Source organism: Muscardinus avellanarius (genome assembly GCF_963383645.1).
Source record: "Muscardinus avellanarius genome assembly, chromosome: 4".
Lineage (NCBI taxonomy): Eukaryota > Metazoa > Chordata > Mammalia > Rodentia > Gliridae > Muscardinus > Muscardinus avellanarius.
Window position 1 is genome coordinate 17,159,163 of NC_137789.1, and position 21,337 is coordinate 17,180,499.

Consider the following 21,337-nt stretch of genomic DNA (forward strand, 5'->3'; position numbering starts at 1 on the left):
TCATAAGTAGCTGAGGCTGTCAGCAAACTGTGATCCTCCAGTCTCAGCCTCCCAAATGCTGGGATTACAAGCGTGTGTGCCCAGTTTGCAACGGTTTTAATAAAATGACAGGCAGGGAGGTCTTGACTTACATTCCAATTGCAATTGGTGAAACATCAAGAGTACTGTAGATTATGCATTCTCAAGAGGGACAGCATCAACCCCAAGGGGCCAAAAGATGGTCCTTGGGGTGGGAAGGTGGAAAATATTCCTTTTATGGAGAAAGCACAGAAATACATAGACTATTTAAACCAACATATGGTATAGTGTTAAATTTTCTCTGGGAGAAGTGGTTAGAATAAAAGGGCCTAAAAAGATGGGGGGGGGCAGACGATAATGAACAGAAGGCTGAGAAGCACAGCTGTCGCTGTTTTGAAACGCACTTCCCAGTCAGCACAGCAAGATGTCCTGCTGCAGATGATTGTTCTGGAAAGGCAAAGTAGACAGCGGAGACTCCAGAGTAGAAAGTAGAGAGGATGTGATGCGCATGAACAGGAGAAGCTGGGAGACGCAAGTCCAAGGAACACTAGCTCATAGAGGAAAGAGAGCAGAGAGGAGCCTCGAGAGAGAAAGTAGGTAAATAAAAGATGCAGAGAAGCCGGGTGTGGTGCACACGCTTGCAATCCCAGCATCTGAGAGGCTGAGACAGGATCACGGTTCCTGGACAGGCTCAGCTACTTAGTGAAACCGTTGCAACTCAGTGAGACCCTGTTTCAAAATAAAGAATAAAAAATAGGGCTGGGGGTGTAGAATGCCCCTGGGTTCAATCCCCGGTATCTAAAAAAAAAAAAAAAAAAAAAAAAAAAAAAAAAAAAAAAAAAGATGCAGAGTGGAGTCCTTCAAGTCAAAGAACAGTATTAAGTGGTACAGGCTGCAATATGGAGTCAACCCTATTTCAATCCATAACTAAGATAAATTCCAGACATAAATAAGTAACCATCCAAAAGTACTAGAAGGGGAGAATTTAAGAATAATCTTGAAGTTGGTAAGACCTTTCTAAAGACAACAAAACTGTAAATAAATAAAACTGTAAGTTAAATTTTTTTTTCAGCACAGAAGAAAAATAACCGTGTTATAAAGTCAAAGGGCAAATTTTTAAACTGTTTTGCAAACAAATCACAGACAAGGGGCTACTTTACTTACTGTAGCCAGAGCATCTAGAATGCAACAAGGAGAACAATCAAATAAAAGATGGACAGAAGTCCTGAACAAGCTGGGCGTGGGGGCGCACGCTTGTAATTCCAGCATTCGGGAGGTGGAGAAAAGAGGATCGCGGTTCGCAGACAGCCTCAGCAACTCAGTGAGACTCTGTTTCAAAAATAAATAATAAAAAATTAGGGCTGGTGGTGTAGCTCAGGGGTAGAATGCCCCTGGGTTCCATCCCCATCCCCAGTACCGCAAAAAAAAAAAAAAAAAAAAAAAAGTCCTGAGCAAAGAGTTTGTAAGGGAAAAAAATGCAAATAGCTCTTAAGTTGAGATACCATTTTCCAAAGATTTAAAAATGCAAAAATATCCAGTGTTGGATAGGTTGTGGTGAAATGACACACCACATTGCTGGGTAGGAGGATAAGAAACACCTCATTTTTAATCAAAATTATAATTGTATTTATTCTTCATCCCTGCAATTCAACGTCTGTGAATGACTCTTCAGATATACATATGAAAAAGTTTAGTCTGAAAAAGGAAAGGTCCGGAGAAATGGGAAGGTCTGTCTGCAAATGGGAAGGTCTGAGGGTAAGGAAGAAATATGGTGACCAAGGTACATGGATAGCATTCTATTATGAGGAAGAGTGAGGCAAACACAGAATGTACTTTTTGTTTGTATGGCATGAAAACATCTAAGATATTGAGAACTGAACAAACGTTAGGGATAGAAGATGGTAGATAGTAGGAGAAAGAAAATATTTTTCGCACTGATGCTCTCCTCTTTCCCTGAACCATGTAATGATATCACACTTAGGTCCAGGCAAAGGGACTGAGCTTTAGAGGATCTTGTGTGGCTTCCCCCTTCCCAGGTCAAAGTATCTTCAGGGCTGAGAGAACTGGCAGGGTGATTTGACTACCCGGCTACACAAGTCCAGTAGAGCAATAAAACAGCGTCTAGATTATGACCTCTGTGTTATCTCGGGATTGCACTTTAATCATATCAGATGCTGAGATTCTACACTGTGTCAGCAGGTGGCTCCAGAGGCTGCTGTTTGGTAAGACCACAGCAAAATAAATTATGCTGCTGCAAACCAATCCTGTGCAATCCCCAGTAATCTTTCTGCAAACATTTTTTAAAAAGCAATATTTGTACCACTTAGATCTAACCCAAGTATACCTTTGGATAACAGGGGGGTTTGAGTATGAGAGGGGGGGGAGGGAGGGAGGGAGGGAGGGAGGGGGAGAGAGAGAGAGAGAGAGAGAGAGAGAGAGAGAGAGAGAGAGAGAGAGAGAGAGAGAGAAAGAGACTGACTTTGTGTGTGTATATTGGGGACTGGGGGGATTGAACTTGAACCCAGGGGCATTTTACCTCTGAGCTACACCCCTAGCCCTATTTTATTTTATTCTGAAACAAGGTCTCAATAAGTTGATGGGAGTCTCAATATTAACTGAGGCTGTCTTTGAATCTGTGATCCTCTTGTCTCAGCTTCCCAAGTTCTGGGATTACAGGCATGTATCACCACACCTGGCTGGGATACTGGTTTTTGTTTGTATGTTTGTTTGTTTGTTTGTTTGTTTTAGGTGCCAAATACATGAAGAATCACTTTCCCTCCTTGGCCATGGATTTTCTCTATAGCTATCTTCAAAAGTTTTCATCCTGGCTAGGCGTGGTGGTGCACGCTTGTAATCCCCACACTTGGGAGGCTGAGACAGGAGGATTGTGCAGGTTCGAAGTCAGCCTCAGCTGGTTTAGGAGACCCTGCTTCAGAAAAAAAAAAAAAAGACCCTGCTTCCAAATAAGACATAAAATAGGTCTGGGAGTGTAGCCCAAAGGTAGAAGACCCCTGGGTTCCATCCCCAGTACCACTAAAAAAAAAAAAAAAAAAAAAAAAGTTTTCATCCTGGCACCCACCCTGCTGCCAGTCAACCTTCCTCCAGAAGACAGTCAAGGTCAGGCAGTCCTTGTTCCTGGCTGTATGGGAGAATCGCACTTTGTGGGGCTAGTTCTTGTTCTTGGAGCCACAGACTATTAGCGCAGGGACCTGGATGAGGAGAACACCAGCTGGAAATTTGAGCTCTGAGTACATGTTACAATTGATTTCTAAACATACCAAATGCTGGAAAGCAGGGTGCATACTGGCAAAACCAGCATCATTCTCTAGGATGTCTTTGTACGCTTTCTTCCCATGACAGCCACTTACCTCCTACTCTGCCTCTAATTTCCCTTACTGCCAGGTGTTATCTTGTTTAGCTCCCTGTATTTTATCTTTATTTTTTTGTACCAGGGACTAAAGCCAGAGCCTTGAGCATGATAAACACCCACTCTGCCACTGACTTACGCCCCGAGCTCCTACCTTTTATTTCTTAGGCTAGGTGCTGATGTCCTAAGTGTCAGGTTGAACAGTATCTGAGGAATTATAGTCTGCCCTCTGAATCCACAAGTTTCACATCTATAGATTGAGCCAACTGAGATTAATTTTTTTGTGGTACTGGGGATTGAACCCAGGGGCACTTTTTATTCTTTATTTTGAAATAGGGTCTCCCTAAGTTGCGAAGGGCCTAAGTAGTTGAGGCTGGCTGCCTGTCTCAGCCTCTGAAGGAGTGGGATTACAAGCATGTGCCACCATTCCTGGCTTGAAATTATTTTTTAAAATTGCATTTGTGAGTTGGGCATGGTGGCACATACTTGTAATCCCAGCATTTGGGAGGCTGAGACAGGAGGATTGTGGTTCGAGGACAGCCTCAGCTACTTAGTGAGGCCCTTTGCAACTCAGTGAGACCCTGTTTCAAAATAAAGAATAAAAAATAGGGCTGGGGGTGTAGCTCAGAAGTAGAATGCCCTTGGATTCCATCTTCAGTGCCACAAAAAGAGGTAAAAATTGCATCTGTACTGAACTTCTACAGACTTTTCTCTTGTCCATATTTCCTAAACAATGCAGTGAAACAACTATTTACATAGCATTCAATTGTATTAGGCACGTATGTAATCTAGAGATGATTTAAAGTCTATAGAAGAATGTGCCAAGGTAATGCATAAGTACTACATCGTGTGTGTGTGTGTGTGTGTGTGTGTGTGTGTGTGTGGTGCTGGGGATAGAAACCAAGAACATTCTACCTCCGAGATACAGAGGACCAATTTTATTTTTTTTATTTGGAAACAGGATCTTCCCAAGTTGCTGAGGTATTTGGAACCTGTGATCCTCCTGTTTCAGCCTTCTAAGTACTGGGATTATAGGCCTGTGCTACCACGCCTGGCCTACAACACTGCATAGAGAGGACTTAAGCACTTGTGGATTTTGGCATCTGTAGTGGGGTCCTGGAACCAGTAACTCTAGATACTAATGGATAATTGTACAGATCTGGAGTTAGAAGAAGGAAAGAAGGTATAGTCGTATTTGGTGCCTTCCACAGCCTAGCCACTGTAACATACAGTCTGTTATCTCACCATTACCCTATATAAAGATTAATATTCCAATTTTTTTACATATTTTTGTGGTGTTGGGGATTGAACCCAGAGGTATTCTACCTCTGAGCTACACCCCCAGCCCAATATTTTATTTTTATTTTTGTAGTACCGGGGATAGAATGCTGGAGAGCCAGCCGGCAAAAGTACAGGTTCTGAAGAGAAGGCGTGAAGATGAATTTTTAATTCTAACGTGGGGGAGCCGCCAGCCTACTATCTCTACTGGTCAACCCCTGTTCATGGGTCAATATTTCCTACCGGTCGACGACTACGCCTGGGTCAGTATTCTCTATAGCTCCGACGCTCCTGGCCGACGCCTACTTCTGGGTCAATCTCATCTTTATCGCGCCGACGACGCCAACTTTGTTTTTCCAGAGGTATTTATACACAGCCACAGGTCAATCAATATTCTCGTGCCATCACCACCGTAATACAATACAGACCAATCCAAAACACGTATATTACAGGAAGGTTAATCAGTACCCTCGTGCCATCACCTCCTGATCTTCTTCCCAAACCTTTTTGACTCTGGGCAAAGGACAGTCAGCTGAGTCAGAGACATTAATCTAGGGGAAAGCCTTAATGGCTCCCTACAATAGAACCCAGGGGCATTTTACCTCTGAGTGATACCTCGAGCCCTATTTTTTATTCTTTGAAACAAGGCCCTCACTAAGTTGCAAAGGGCCTCACTAAGTAGCTGAGGCTGTCCTCAAACCACTATCCTCCTGTCTCAGCCTCCCGAATGCTGGGATTACAAGCGTGCACCACCATGCCCGGCTCCTCTTTTATTCTTAAAGCAGTGTCTCACAAAGTTGTAGAGGGTCTCACTAAGTAGCTAAGGCTGTCTGAGAATCTAGATCCTCCTCTCTCAGCCTCTCAAGTACTGGGATCACAAGCATGTGCCACCATGCCCATCTTTTTTTTTTTTTTAATTTTTGAAGAAACAGAAAGAACTTGAGGATAATCAAACTCTAGGAGGTAAAAGGAGTGAAGTCCCTCGACCAGCCTTTCCCAGCTCAGTGCGCAGCCTGCAGATCCCCAGGCAACAAGTTGCCCAAGCTCATAACCTGTGTACCACTGCACCATCTTTGACTATCCCTCTCCCCTCATCCCATAATCAACCACATGCCAAATTCCATTGATCTCACCTCCTAAACCACTCTCAAAAATGTCACCACCCAGCATTCCACTGTTACTTTTCTAGGTGAGTCTACATTTTTTTTTTTTTTTTTTTTTTTGGTACTGGGGATGGAACCCAGGGGCACTCTACCTCCGAGCTACACCACAGCCCTAATTTTTTATTCTTTATTTTGAAACAGGATCTCACTGAGTTGCAGAGGACCTCACTAAATACTTGAGGCTGGCCACAAACGGCAATCCTCCTGTCTCAGCCTCCCAAATTCTGGGATTACAAGCGTGCGCCACCACGCCTGGCTCAGTCTACTATCTTGTGTCTCTCTGCACCCAAGTTGGATCAAGAGGTGGGGGAGGGCCAGGCGTGGTGGCGCACGCTTGTAATCCCCGCGCTTGGGAGGCAGAGACAGGAGGATCGCGCAGGTTCGAAGCCAGCTGCGCGCGCTGGCTTAAGAGACCCTGTTTCCAAATAAAAATGTAAAAATAGGTCTGGGTAGAAGGGCTTCCAGGAACCCCAGTACCACCAAAAAAAACCAAAAAACAAAAAAAAAGAGGTGGGGGAGGGGCAGTGGGGTGCAGAGGCAGTGGGAAGAGCCTGCAGAAACACCCTTACATTTTAATTACCTTTTCACAATATTAGATGGAATGACGGCACATATGGAAAATTCATATGTGCTTGGCAATGTAATTACCGAGTACGTGGAGTTAGTATGAATGTGGGAATCACATGCAAACTACTTCCTGGTTAATGTGTTTAATTTCATAACTGCAACTTGGCTAAAGGGTCACTCTTTGTCTTCTCTCTGGAACACATCTCTTAATTCCCTCGAGACTCTCCCTCTCAATTCCTCATTAAATCCATTTACTTTAGATCTCAGAGCTGAATGTTATTGATTTTTATGATATTCATCTGCCCCAGAATGTATTCAATTTAGGCAAGCAAGACACGAATAACAACTTTAGGTCTATCTCCTGTGTTGATAGGGTGTTGCTTTAGGGCTAGCAACCTCTAAAGAGAGATGATATTCTTTCTCAGCTTTATCTAATGATATGTGATGGGTTGGATTTCCAAGAGGTGATTTAAAGAGCACTTTTCTCAGAGAACTGTCTCACCTGTCATCGAGAAAAGCCGAAATTGGCAAGTGAACAGGCGTTTGCAACTATTTAAAGTACTGTAAGACCTCAGAATAGAAACCCCTGCCAGAGCTCTAGGAAACAGGAGGATTGGTGGTGGTGGTGACGGTGGTTGGAGGTGGGGGTTACTCGTGGTTGGTGCCACTGCTGTCCAGCAGCTACTGGGCAAGTGTTATGGACTGAATTGTGTATCCCCCAAATTCCTACACTGAAGCCCTTTCCTGCAATGGGACTATAATTTGAGACAGGACTGTTAAAGAGATAACTGAGTTTAAGGAAAGTCACATGCATGGACCCTAATCCAGTATGACCCTTATCCTTACAAGAAGTGGAAATACGGACATAAAAAGAGACATTGGGATGTATACAGCCAGAGGAAACACCATGTGCAGACAGAATCAGAAGCCAGTGTCTGCCAGCCCAGGAGAAGACCTCCACTGAAGCCAACCCTGCCCGCACCGTGACGGTGGACTTCCAGCCTCCAGAACTGTGAGAAATGAATGTCTGTCCTTTTTAAGTCCCCCAGTATGTGGTGTTTTGTTATGGCCCTAGTAAACAAAGACATCACAGAACAGGAAAGCAAGCGTCCCGCAAAGTACAGGAGGGCAGATTCTGCACACTACAAACTAATTTTGTAGTGTGCAGAATCTGCCTAAATGCAAATAGCATCTCCTGGAGCAACTCTCATCTGGTCCCACTTCTCCACTCTGCGGATGCCCTGTTAGACTCTCGGAGGAAAGGCGCCCTCTGCCACTTGTCTTTGTTCTGCCAGCAGCGAGCACTGTCTGGCACTCTGGAGAGATTATTTTCTTGTGTGTGTGTGTGTGTGTGTGTGTGTGTGTGTGTGTTGGGAGGGTGTTTTTTTTAAGTAATTCATGCTTGTGCATCTACTCTTTTGTCTCATTTCACCTGAGCCACACACTTACTTGGGGGATATTATGCATGGCTTGTTATTGAGGGACAAAGAGACAGATGGGGTAAGAATCAGCTTTGATGTTCAAAAATAGGGTTTTGCTGTAAGATGATAATCACATTCTTGACCAAGCTATTGTCTTGAGAAAAGACTGTATAAAGTTCCTTAGCATATCAAGGGCCTGATTTGGGGCTCCATCAAAGGTTCTTTCTAAGGAACTTTAGGAAAAAAAAGATGAATCAGGTGAGTCAGAAACGGGGGGGGGGAGTCTGCTTTAGATTTTTAAACTAACACTGGGTGGGGGGGGGCAAGCTGATGACCACTTTTCCCTTCCCTGACCATCCGGTATAAAACTCACACTCCAGCCACCTATGGAAATCTGACATTCCCTTTTGTATGGGTTTGTTTATTATCTTTCTTTTTTGCTAGAATGTCAACTCCGTGAAATAGTTATTTGTCTATTTCATTGCTACTATATTCTCAGTGTCTAAAACAATACCTAGCAGCTCAGTAGGTACTTACTAACTGAATGAATCAGTTTTCTCTTCATTGCCCTTCCACATCTGATGAAAGAGGACATCATTTAATTTGAGAGGTTATCGTAAAGGCATTTGAAGCCATTTACTGGGTTTCTTCTTGCAGAGGAAATCCTAGGAACGGGTTTCATAAAGTTGCATCCTGAAAGATCTAAGAACAGGTGCATCTCTGACTTACTGCTCATTGTTCTGCACTCCATGTTTGCTCCCTTTGGGTTCCTTTACAAAGTTTATAGTGTGACAAATGACATCCGTTATGGCGTTGGGCCTCTTATTGTTCAGAAGGGCACTAAGATAGAGTGGGCCCTGGGCGCTTGCCTATTATCTGTAAGCTCACTTGGGAATGTTTTTACTACTGATGACCCAGTGTCAGTAGTAGAGCCTAGTGGGTATCTACTGGCCAGAGTAACATGGCATGTCACAAAAAGAGGTTGTACCTTCTTGTCCATCATCTCTGCCGGAAGGACAGAGATAAAAAGGTGAAGATGGGATTCTGCATTAGAAAACAGTTCTATCAGAAACCCTGTACATTTAGATCACTGAATTTTGGCAATCAGTGTTAGGTCTTCTTCTTTTCTTTTTGCTACAGACACACAAGAAATGTCCTAGGAGGCATCAGGTCAAATGATCAAGAATATGCATTTTCAGAAAAGATCAGAATCATTAAGTTTTTTGTTTCTTAGTATCCAGAAAGGTTGACCATGATCCTTTGGGATGAATTATATGGTGACTATTAGGGTAGGAAAAGGAAGGAGGAAGGGGAAATCCACAGAGGAAGTGGCAGCTTATAATATGACATTTATATAATGCAGAGTTCATATGCAGGACAAGGCACTTGTTATCTGAGACAGTGACTATTTTAAAATAGATTTTGTGCTGCATAAAAGAAAACCCCTATAAGTTATTGAACAATAGGATGAAACAATGAACCCCCATCTATACAGATATCATAAAAATAACTTTATCTTTTCAGTAGTGCAAGCTACTATTGAACAATAGGATGAAACAATGAACCCCCATCTATACAGATATCATAAAAATAACTTTATCTTTTCAGTAGTGCAAGCTGACCAAGTACTTTCACCCCAATATGCTACCTGTTATGGTTTGGGTTTGAATGTCTCCCAAATGGCTCCTGTGTTAAATGATTCTCAATGCAGGAAGTTTGAGGGGTGGGGAATGGGGGAGGAGGTGGGTCATTGGAGGTATGGCTTTGACGACTGATCTCTGTCCTTGGCCCCTTCCCTCTACTCTTTCTGTTTCCAGCCACTGTGAGTTGAGCAGCTCTTCCTTCACCATGCCCTGTAGCAGTGATGTTTCTGTCCTAGAGCTGGCCAGCCATAGACTGGACCCCTGAAACAATGGGCCCAAATAAACCTTTCCTCTTCTAAGTTATTCTTATCAGTATTTTGGTTACTGCAATGAAAAAGCTAGTATGCTACTTATTCTCACAAACCTATGAAGGGAACTATGTCCTTTTTACAGATAGAGAAACTGAGATTCTGAGAGGGGAAGTGTTTCAGTCAGAATTCTTATGTTATTTATTATTATTATTATTATTATTATTATTATTATTATTATTATTTTGGTGGTACTGGGGTTCCTGGAAGCCCTTCTACCTCCGGGCTACACTCCCAGACCTATTTTTACATTTTTATTTGGAAACAGGGTCTCCTAAGCCAGCGCGCGTGGCTGGCTTCGAACCTGCGCAATCCTGTCTCTGCCTCCCAAGTATGGGGATTACAAGTGTGCGCCACCACGCCCGGCAGAATTCTTATGTTGTGATCCCCCCAAAACCTGACAACAACATCTTAGAGGAAGATGCTCACAGTTCTGGAGATTTCAGCAGTTTAGTCCATGTTAAGTCATGTGAAGTCTGTGGAGCTCAGAGCACAGTGCAGGGAACAGAGAGAGAAGAGCACAGGAATCCTGCTCTCCTATCATGGAGGCTGGAAGCAAGAGAGTGTAAGGGTAGGAGGGGCCGTGTATAATCCCCAAGGCCACACCCCCAAGGAACCTCCCCAGCAATCACGGCCCATCTCCAACATGGCTATCTTGTCTCCATGAGATCTAAGGGGACATTCTAAATCCAAACCATAACATGAAGCAAGTTGCCTAAGCCCATGGAGCCAGTGATGGAGTCCATTTCTGAGACCTGCTCTTCCAGCACTAGCAGAGTGTGTCTTGCAGTATACTTGGGTGTAGCACTCCTCCAAAGGTCATGAGGAGAGTTTCTGTATGATTTATCACCAGAACAATTCAGAGAATAAAAGAGGCATTATGAGTTATGCTGAGACAATAACTGAAAACCAGGACTGTCTCATGAATACTTAGATGTGTGGTTGCCTTAATCAAAGGGCAGAAGCAGAGGTAGATACCCTGCACACCTCCCTACTCATCTGCTCCAGTGGGAAGAACCCTGCACCTGCAATGGCTCAAAAGTAGACATTTCTTTTCTTTTGGGAGAAAACATAACCTTCATATCTCTCTCTCTCTCTCTCTCTCTCTCTCTCTCTCTCTCTCTCTCTCTCTCTTCAGTGCTTTTCAGTCTTTAGCAACACAGTTCAGAAAACAGATGTAGTACAAAAATGGGGAGCCAGTTCTCTTTTATACTATTGAGTCTGGCCAGTTTGGACTCCAAAACTCAGAAAATAGGGCTGTGCTTGGGAGATACAACACGGAATAAAGGAATGAGAGTTAACTGGGCTCCTACAGGACAGGGAGTGAGAAGCTGATGAGAATAGTTAGAGAGGCCAACCTGAGCCATGGAGATCCAACAGCTGGGTGGCAAGAGCTTTGGGTGTTACTATCAGTGCCTGGGGGCTCTGCTGGGAAAGGCAGGCTTTATTAGTTGGGTGAGGCCATGGGCTCCCTAGAGTGCTACATAGAGTGCCCCCATCTGAGCAGTGAAATCATTTCTTTTTCTGGTCACTGTTAATATCTATGGTCACTGTTAATATAGTGCTGACTGTAATATCTGTCATGTTAAGAACTTGCCTCTGGTTACATTTACTGATGTAGAAGTGTAGGATAACATAATTAGCAATTCTATTTCTAAGATTAGCACATTTCCTTTGTAGAATGCTTTATAATTTTTAATGTTTTTACTACCATTTATAAGTTTAGACATGTAAAATGATTACAATGACTACCTGACTGGTGTCATAAGTGCTATTTTCTATCATAATTGTTATTGTTTCATTTGATTCTCACAAACACCCTACAAAAGAAATCAGTTATGACAGGAGGAAACTCAGCACAGACTGACTGAATTTATCTTCCACCATTACTCAGCCAGTCTTGTTTCAATAGCATATGCTGGGTCAGAATTCTATAGGCTCTGCTGAGAACACTATCTTCAGTCCTATGATCCTATAATTTTAGCATGTAAGTCCAGACACCCTCCTGGTCTGTATCAAGAGGTAACTGACACTCCAGGAACTCAGATTCTTGGAACTCTAGAGCAAGTTTGCCTGCCCCAAAAGCTTATCGGTGTCATAAGGCTACAACGTGATGGGGTAATTGCTTGTGTCAGTGCGTACTGCCCTGTCTGACTTGTTATCCGTTACCAGTGGACTAAGTAACATCCCACCACAGGCATCCACTCTCTAGCTGCGTTTGTGAAGGTACCAAGGGATCCCAAGGCATCTGTCAAAACACATTTTTGGTGCATTTTCAGAAAAAAAAACAGTGCTCAAAACTCAGTGAGCTTGAAAAGAATTGTCTTCTCTTGGTCAGGCAGGGAACTACTGATTCACTTTCAGTACTGCAAGTAAAATTGATTCAAAAGTAAGCTGAAGTTGTTTGCAGGGTGCCCATACACAATTTGCCCAAATCATGTCCTTAGAGTAAAAGAAGATTCAGAGAGAAGGATCAGTATGGGTTCACCCATGAAGAAAGGTAAGATCTGATTAGAGGTAATCCAACCTCTGGCAAACAGTCAAAGCCATTTGAGAATCAACTGTAAAAACCAGAGTGCGGGGGTGGTACCTGTGTTTGATTATGATGGCATCAAAAAGCCGGTGACATCTTGCTGTGGATATTTCTAGGAAGGACCAGACCCTGGGTCTAGAGTTTGGCCTTTGCCAGTGTGAAAGGTGCATCAGAAGTGACAAAGACGGTCACCGGGAGCTGCTGTAAGCGGAGGAGTAGCCCTGACAGGCTTAGGAAGACACAGAGCAGCAAGCCAAGGCCTCGTGTGGAGTGCTAGACGCCAAGAAGGACAGAAAGGAAATTAAGAGCATGTGTCAGTTCCTCAAAGGAGGTCCATACTGCTAGAGGGCACTGCTGGTAGCCCTGGGCTGGGAGCTCTTCTTATGTCTATTTAAAAAGTACATTTTAAAACTGGGTTATCATCCAGGCATGGTGGCGCATGCTTGTAATGCCAGGATTTGAGAGGCTGAGACCTGAGGATCGCGGCTCGTGGACAGCCTCAGCTACTTAGCGAGGCCCTCTGCAACTCAGTGAGACCCGGTTTCAAAACAAAGAATAAAAAAATAGGGCAGAGGGTGTAGCTCGGAGGTCAAATGCCCCTGGGTTCCATCCCCAGACTCGCAAAAAAAAAAAAAAAAAAAAAAAAAAAAAGGGTCATCAAGCTGGGTGTGGTGGCACATGCTTGTAATCTCAGTATCTGGGAGTCCAAGACGGGAAGATCGCAGGTTTGAGGACAGACTCAGCAAGTAGTAAGACTCTCATCAACCTAATGAGACCCTGTTTCAAAATAAAGAATAAAAAATAGGTCAGGGTATGCTATGCTGGCTGTGGTGGCACACACTTGTTATTCTGGTACTTGGACAGCTGAGACAGGAGGATCGCAGGTGTGAGGCCAGCCTGGGCAACTTAGCAAGGCCCTCAGAAACTTAGCAATACCTTGTTTCAAAATAAAAAATAAAGTAGGACTGGGGTATAGAGGTAGAACACCCCTGGGTTCAATTCCTAGTACCAAAATTAACACCCAAAAACCAAATACTTGCATCCTGGCTGGGGATGTAGCCCAGTGGAACAGCACTTGCCTAGCATGAGTGAGTCCCTGGATTTGATCCCCAGGACCAACCCCTCAAAAGTACTTTGCATGCAAATGAATCAAAATTAGAGAGCCGGGCGTGGTGGCACAGGCTTGTATGCTCTGACTCCATAAATGCTCAATATATTTTTATCAAGTTGAGAATGTATTCATTAAGATTTTGTTTCCACAAATAACTTATTTATTTTTTGGTGGTATTGGGGTTCCTGGAAACCCTTCTACCTCTGGGCTATACTCCCAGACCTATTTTATATTATTTGGAAACAGGGTCTCTTAAGCTAGTGCAGCTGGCTTCAAACCTGCATGATCCTCCTGTCTCCGCCTCCCAAGCACGGGGATTACAAGCGTGCGCCACCATGCCTGGCGGTAGAACTTTTTTAAAATAGGAAAGTGATTATATTTTCCCTTTTGATTTGTGAAATATAATTTGTTAATATTAGCCAATTTCTTAATGTTGTATTATCCTTGCATTTTTTAAATTAACCTTACTTAATCATGGATATTTTTCTTTTATAGATTTGTTCATTTGAGCTCTTGGTATTATTTTATTCATAAAAATGTTTGGTTTATACATTTGTTTTTTTGTGTGATCTTAGCCTAGGCATGTACGAAAGGAGAGGGATGGTGACGAAATGTCCACACGGCCTACTAGAGTAGGGAAGTCATGGAAGAAATAATCCTATGCGACTGTGACCCCAGGTGGGCTCTGCTTAGCTGCATTTCATGCTTCTCTGGTCTTTGGGCTGGCCTATATCTCCCATGAAGTACCAGCTTCCTCTCAGCTGCTTTTTGCCAAAACCACCAATGTTTTGGAAAGAACTCTTGTATTGAACTTTCCCACATCAGTTTTAAAGTTAATTTCTTAGGGAAGAGCTCTGTTTGGTGACCTAGCTCCTTCTCTGAATCTCTGCGTTTGGGGTGTGGCAATGACTCACTTCTTTTGAGTGATCCTCCTGTTTCTGAGCAGGTGCTGGAGGAGGTGCTGGCCTTTGTTCTCTCATCTTACGGGCTTTTCTGTCCTGTTGTCTGCTGTTGTATGAACAAGGCAGGGCAGGGGCAATTCCCAGTGATCCCAGTGTTCTCAACATGCTGCACCCGAGATAGAGCCTCTGTGAGGCTGGGAGAGAGCAGGGAGCCCCAGACCTCTCCACTCTACTTGCCTTTAATGAAGCCTTTGTCATGAGCTGGGCGGGGTTAGAAATGCTGGCGGATTGCCTATCCCAAGAAGATCCCAAAGTCCCGGATGGAGATCATCCTCAACATCTCTTGATTCTCTTCACAGTGTCACTTTCTTTGTCTCCATCCCAGTCCTGCACCCACCCTCCACTTGAGCCAAGACTCCAGCCTTCTGCCTTTTGTTTTGCTGAATCCTCACCAACAATTTATTTAGTTCAGTTCTTTAAAAAAAAAAAATCTCAAGTAGGACTCCTTCAGAAAGTGTGTCTTCATTTATTACTCTGCCAGTCTGTTGCTTAGGTTTGGCCTCTATTATTCATTCCAACCCTTCGGCATCTATCAGCATGGGCGATGCAGCGATTGCTGAGGGCATTCTACCCATCAGGCCCTAGGCAAAGGCCTTCTCATGTCATAGCTCATATACTCTGCATAGCAACCCTACAAACTAGGAACTTTCCTCTTTTTTATGGACAATAAAATAGAAGCTAAGGAAAGTAAAGTAGACCAATATCTTATAGTTAGAAAGTGGTGAAGACTGTATTAGAAACATATCAAAGCTTGGCATCTACTTGGGATGACAAGACCTACATGTGTGAAATGGTTTGTTTTCCTAGTCATATTAAGACTTATTTCCCATCTTCACAAATTATAACTGCATCCAGTGCAACGATCCCATTTTCCACTAACTGTATCTTTTAAGACGCTCGGTACTCTGCTGGGCATAGTGAGTTCCTGATGCCTTGGTGCTAGAGGACAGTGAGTGTAGGGACTGAACACTCATCATAGAAAGTCTGGAAAGTTAAGATAATTTGAGGTTTCACTAAATGCCAGCCATAGGAAGAATATGGAATCAGAAGGCAGGTGACCTGCTCAAGATCTCTCAGTTCATTAGAGATTGACTAGGCAAAAGTTAGTTCCTTGAATTCCCCACCTGAAATACCTTTCCGGAGCCCACTCCCCATCCCTCAACACTCACTCACCCTTTTTCTTCCTATAACTGATTCTTACCTCCAGAGACTTAGCTCAGGAGTTACTTCTTGGAAGCTTGGCCAGAACCCTCTTGTCTGATGGAGATGCCCTCTTCTCTGTTTCTTGACATTCTGGGCATTCCTCTACTATAGTTCTAGCAGGGACCACACTCACCGAGTTGTGTGCCTGTCTTTCCATTATTTTAGAAACTTTGTGAAGTCAAGAACCATTACTCCTTTGACATGGTGAAATCATTGCCTAACACGGCACTTGGCACATGACTTTCGTCATCAGTGCCCAGTGAATGAATGAATGACTACAGTCCAGGTAACCCAGGGGTATGATGCATTTATTTTCAGGGTCCATAACAGATTCTTGGGGCAGGAGGCAAACTTATGGCAGAAGAAGGATGCCCTTGGCTAGGAAGAGACAGGTGAGATAACGCTGTGTGTTTCTTCATATCAGCATTGCTATTTGAGGCCTCTGGGTGCACTGTTTGCTTCTGGGGTGACAACCATGAACATGATGAACATAGTCTTTTGCTTACATGTTAGCAGGAAAGGAAGACTGTCAGACAAGCATGAATAAGTAGGACAGTTTCTGATAGGGGTTAAGTGCTTCAGAGAAAATAAAAGAGAGAACTAGGCTAGAGAATAGCTGGGGCAAGGGGCTCCCTTTAACAAGACAATCAGAAGAGGCCTCTTTGAAGAGATGACATTTCACCTGAGATCCCCAAGAAGAGAAGGAGCCAGGTTTACAGGTGGAGACCTTCTAGGGAGACAGTCTTGTCAGTTCTCCTGGGCTAGGGAGACTTGCAGGGGTTCAAAACACACCAGAGGCCCACACTGGTGTGAGATGAGGTTGGAGTAGGGCAGAGATTGGATCATGAAAGGCCAGGGGGTGGAGAAGAGGCTGAGGAGTCAAACATGAAGGCTTTGAGCAGGGGGTGATGTGTTCTGATTTGTACACTGAAAAAGACCATCCAGGGTAGAAGCTGGGGTAGGAGAGTGCATGGCAGCTGGGCCCCATCTGCAGAGCTGAGTCTTAATACCCAGTGGGAGCTGGCGTGATGGCACATGCCTATAATTACAGTCCTTGGGAGACTGAGACAAGAGGATCGTGGTTTGTGGGCAGTCTCTGCTACTTAGTGAGGCCCTCCACAACTTAATAAGACCCTGTTTCAAAATAAAGAATAAAAAATAGGGCTGAAGATTCAGAGGTGGAATGCCCCTGTATTCCATTCCCAGTACTGCAAAAAATAAACAAAAACTCAGTGGGACTTCTAATCAAGTATGGGAGTCAGGAGCTAAAGACTATGGGTTGTGTCTGTTGGAAATGTGCAGGCTTTTAACATCTCCGTTTGCTGTTTTTGTAATCCTATGCTCTATAAAACCCTTATGATTCATGGCGTTGTCTTTGGAGAACAGGGCAGTAAAATGGAACCAAAGATAAGGAACCCCCAAGGTGTAGAGCAAGAAGAGGCAGTTAGCCAAGGCACAGGATGCCAGCCAGGTCCCCGGGCTGGCAGCAAAAAGATGGAAGGAAACAACACAACCAGCAGGTTCGGACTTGAGAAGCAGAATGGCCTGAGAAGCAGAAAAGGAGAGAGAGAGGGAGCTTGTGGATCTAATTATACCCGCTCAGTTGTACAGGCTGCTCCTTTATCACATTGAACTTTACAGCTCAGCTCTTTCAACAGTGTCTAATTATGTTGCCTAATTACTACCTCAACATCACTTACCAACATTTAACTCTCTCTTTCCTTGATTCCGGCAGCAGGACCCTCCGTGGACAGCAGATTTCATAGGTAACAGGGAACTAACTCAAGGTACTTCAGATGTCACAGTGAAAAGCAAGCAAGGCTGAAAAAGATCTTATCCTAATAGGTGGTAGAAATGTCTGGATGCAGAGGGGCCAGCTGGAAAGCAATTGGACCGCAGTCACGGCCCCTCATGCCTATGATGTAGGGCTGTTGTTGTGAAACGGAAACCAACTTGAATGCAAGCAAAGGGCAGGGGTGAGGCTCGGCTCCTGATTTTCCTGGATTGCAAATATTGCTTTGCAAATTTAAATGTTTTTTTTTTCAAGTCTAAGTTCACAAATGCTGTGCTCAGCATGTGATGGTTACTCAGGGAAGGTTGTAAAATAATTCTTCAGGAAAGAAATAGGCCAAACAGCTAACTGGGTGAGCAAAAGTAGGTCATGGCGTGGAAGATAAGGCTGCTGGCCAGAGCTCTGGAGCCAGAAGGCATCCATCTGCGAGGAGGCAGGACGGCGTCTGTCCTTACCGCGCAGGTTCGTTCCACTCCCTGGCAGGAGCCTGCACAGGACAGTTGTGCTGCACACAGCCACTCTTTATCTCCTTCAGAAGGTAACACCTTCCCATTGCTTAGCCACCGTAAAAGGTGGGACTCCATTCTGCATTCTAAAGCCTGGCTCACTAGGTCTGTGACTTTTGGCAAGTCACCTAATTTTCTCTTGGACCCCAGCTTTCTCCTCTGTGAATGGGGAGATGATGGGACTTACCTAGGGGCTTTGAAAGTTCAGTTAGAGAGCTGCAGGCCTATATTCTCAGCGCCCCTGCTCTGTAACCACCCAGCAAGCTTGCCACCAGGGCGAGCCATGTCACATCTGTGTGCCTCAGTTTCCTCATCAGCTGTGTGGGAATGATTGCAGCAGGGCCTGTCTCATGGGGTTTGTAGGAGTGGAGGGGCTGACACTTTGGAAGTGCTGGGAACAGGGCTGGCTCACAGTAAACCTGTCAGGCTTTCTTTTTCTTAAGACTACTACATGCACTTAATATATGTGTTGAGACCTTCTCACACTTTTAAGGACAAGATCATTGAAGGTGTCATGGTCAGTTATAAAATGTTCCCTGAAGAGCTCATTCTTTAACGTTCAGAGTTGATGTGATTGAGTCATGAGGGTTATAAGCTCATCAGTAGATACATTTACTGTAATGGGTGTGTGGCTGGAGAATGTAGGCCCTGGGGGTGTGGTCTGAGGATCATGCTTGTGTCTCTGAATACCCTTGTGTGCTCTGTTCCGGCCTCCATGATGTGAGAGCAGAGCTTTGCACATACTCTCTCTCCCTCCCTCCCTCCCTCCCTCCGTTTCTTTCTGCTTCCCTCTGCCATCCCCTGAGCTTCAGAACCTGGCCTCACAGGGACTGAACCCAGAATCTCCAAAAAACTGAGCAAATAAATCTCCCTTCCTCTAAGTTGTGTGGTCAGTCGTTTGGGTAATAGTAAGAATGTTGACTGTGATAGGCAGTGTTCAGGTAGAAACAAGTAATACAATTCCCTTTGTTAGGCTTGTCCTTTGTGCTTGTTTTCCAGGGGGGGAAAAATCCCATGAGTTAAAATTTCCAGTGAAGTCATTGAAAAGTTGAGCTGGGCTTTGCACAGACAGACCTGTGTTAGTCCACCTGTCATACCTTTTGTCATCTCTCATGCTTTTATCTCCCAACTCAACTCTCCAACCTGTGATGACTCCACAGATTCTAAGGGGAGGGTAAGACAGAGAGCCCTTTGCCCAGCTGCTGGCCAGAGAACATCCTCAAGAGGATGTGGCCTGTGGGAGGAGCCAGGATGGAGCTAGCCAGCAGCAGGCTCTGGAGGGGGCAGCCTGCAGGGGACCCACTCCAGGAAAGAGGCAGAGTCTGAGGATCTTAATGCAAATTTTAGGCTATGGTGTGACATCGTGAAGAATACCCCAGCATTGTGGTATTGGGGGACATAATTTTATATGCTCTGTCAACAGCATCCCTTAATGGAAGGGAGTAAATGGGTCCAGAAGTGCTGGCTGAGACTTAGGACAAAGATCCAGAGGAGAAAAAGGTGCTGGAAGTTGGTTATTTGGGGTAGGAAGGGAGAAGCTGGATCAGTGGCTGCTTCTGGTTCACCTGGGCATTGCAGACACAGATGCTTGGGTTGTGGTTCAGGAGGCAGCTGCTGGGGCAAAAGGTTCCCAGTGACTCTACAGGTCTTTGGTGATATAACAAGTGACAGCTGTCATGCTGTGACAGCTGTAAGTGAGGGTTTTCCATGGCACATTCTGGAGACATGAAAGTCTATTGCCTGAGCTGGAAGAGGAGTCTCCTAACAGGTACTTCTGACCTACAAATTCTAGCTCCTGAGCTAGGGTTAGCTGGTTACTGCTCTGCTGAAAGGCTGAGAGTGTAGGCGGGGACCTAAAGTGTGTATGGGGGAGGAGTTCAAGCAATGAATCTCTGCCCTAGCCTGTGCTCACTGTCATAGGAGTACAAAGGCCTCATGGTAGCTGAACTTGAAACAATTCTGAAGGGCCATTTTAGCTTTGGAGTTCCCACTAGCATTTATGACTTGTGGGTAGGACAGTGGAGATTTTATCAAGGGCTTTCTGAACTTAGACACTGCAATGTGTGCGTGTGTGTGTGTGTGTGTGTGTGTGTGTGTGTGTGTGTGTGTTACTGGGGATTGAACCCAGGGGACTTCCACCTCTGAGCTACACCCCCAGCCCTATATTTTATCTTTATTTATTTTTAATTAATTAATTTATTTTTTGTGGTACTGGGGTTCCTGGAAGCCCTTCTACCTCCAGGATACACTCCCAGACCTATTTTATATATTTTTTATTTGGAACCATGGTCTATTAAGCCAGCGAGGCTAGCTCCAAAACAGCACGATCCTCCTATCTCCGCCTCCCAAGAGCGGAGATTACAAGCGTGCACCACCAACGCCCGGCATTTTATCTTTATTTTGACACAGGTTCTTACAAAGTTGTAGAAGGCCTCACTAAGTAGCTGAGGCTGTCTGCAAACCTGAGATCCTGTCTCAGCCTCTCAAGTACTGGGATCACAGGTGTGCACCCCCTCCCCCTGCTGTAGACATTGCGTTTTTAACTACCATGCTGCTGTGCTGGCATAGAACCATGCAAAAGACAGCAAGATGTGGACAGGTAATGAAACATCACAAAGGTCTTCTTGGTAATTATCTGGGCCAACAGCGATTGCCTAAACCTGCCTTTCTCCTGCCCAGAGGAGTGTGTGGTGGTTGGGAAGGATATATAAAGAACATTTAAGGGACCCAGGACAGGGCAGATAGCTATTGTTTCTTATGGGATTTACTGACTAATCAGCACAAGTTGCTAATTCATTGAGACACAAAGAGCAAGAACCAGAGATAAAGTTTTAGGGAGTACAGATTCCGATGGTAGGAGATAGACTATTGAGAGCATCAACCATGTCCTACAGTATCATGTTTAAAGGGTGGAGTTGAGGAAATCAAAGTGGCATGACTATGGGCTTTACTAATGCATGGTTCCATCCCGAGGAATCTATGCTCCAGTTTGAGCTCACAGTATAATTCTAAGATCCTATTGGTCATCCCTCCCTCCTTCCAGCCAACATTCATTTACTATCTCTTGTGTGACAGACACTCTGCTAGGATGTGGGTTTGAAAGACAGTAATAATATATGTTCCCAAGGATCCTAGTGTCCTGTGGAGTTAACAGACATTTCCAGTACAATAATATGAATTCTGGACTCTGTTGGCTGAAGTTAAATTGTACTACAGTAATAAATGACCCTTCAAATTTCTGTGGCTCACAACAAAAGCTTATTTCTCCCACACAGTGCTTGATTTTTAGAGGATGGCTGCTCCTCGGCATAACTTCTTTTTCTTTATGGGACCAAGTCAAGGCAAGCAGATTCTATCTAAAATCAACTGATCTGATGAGAAAGGGAAAAGAGAGAATGGAAATAAATAGCAGTTCTTCAAAGCCTCAGCCCAGTTAGGGCACCTGTCACTTTTGCTCACATTTCA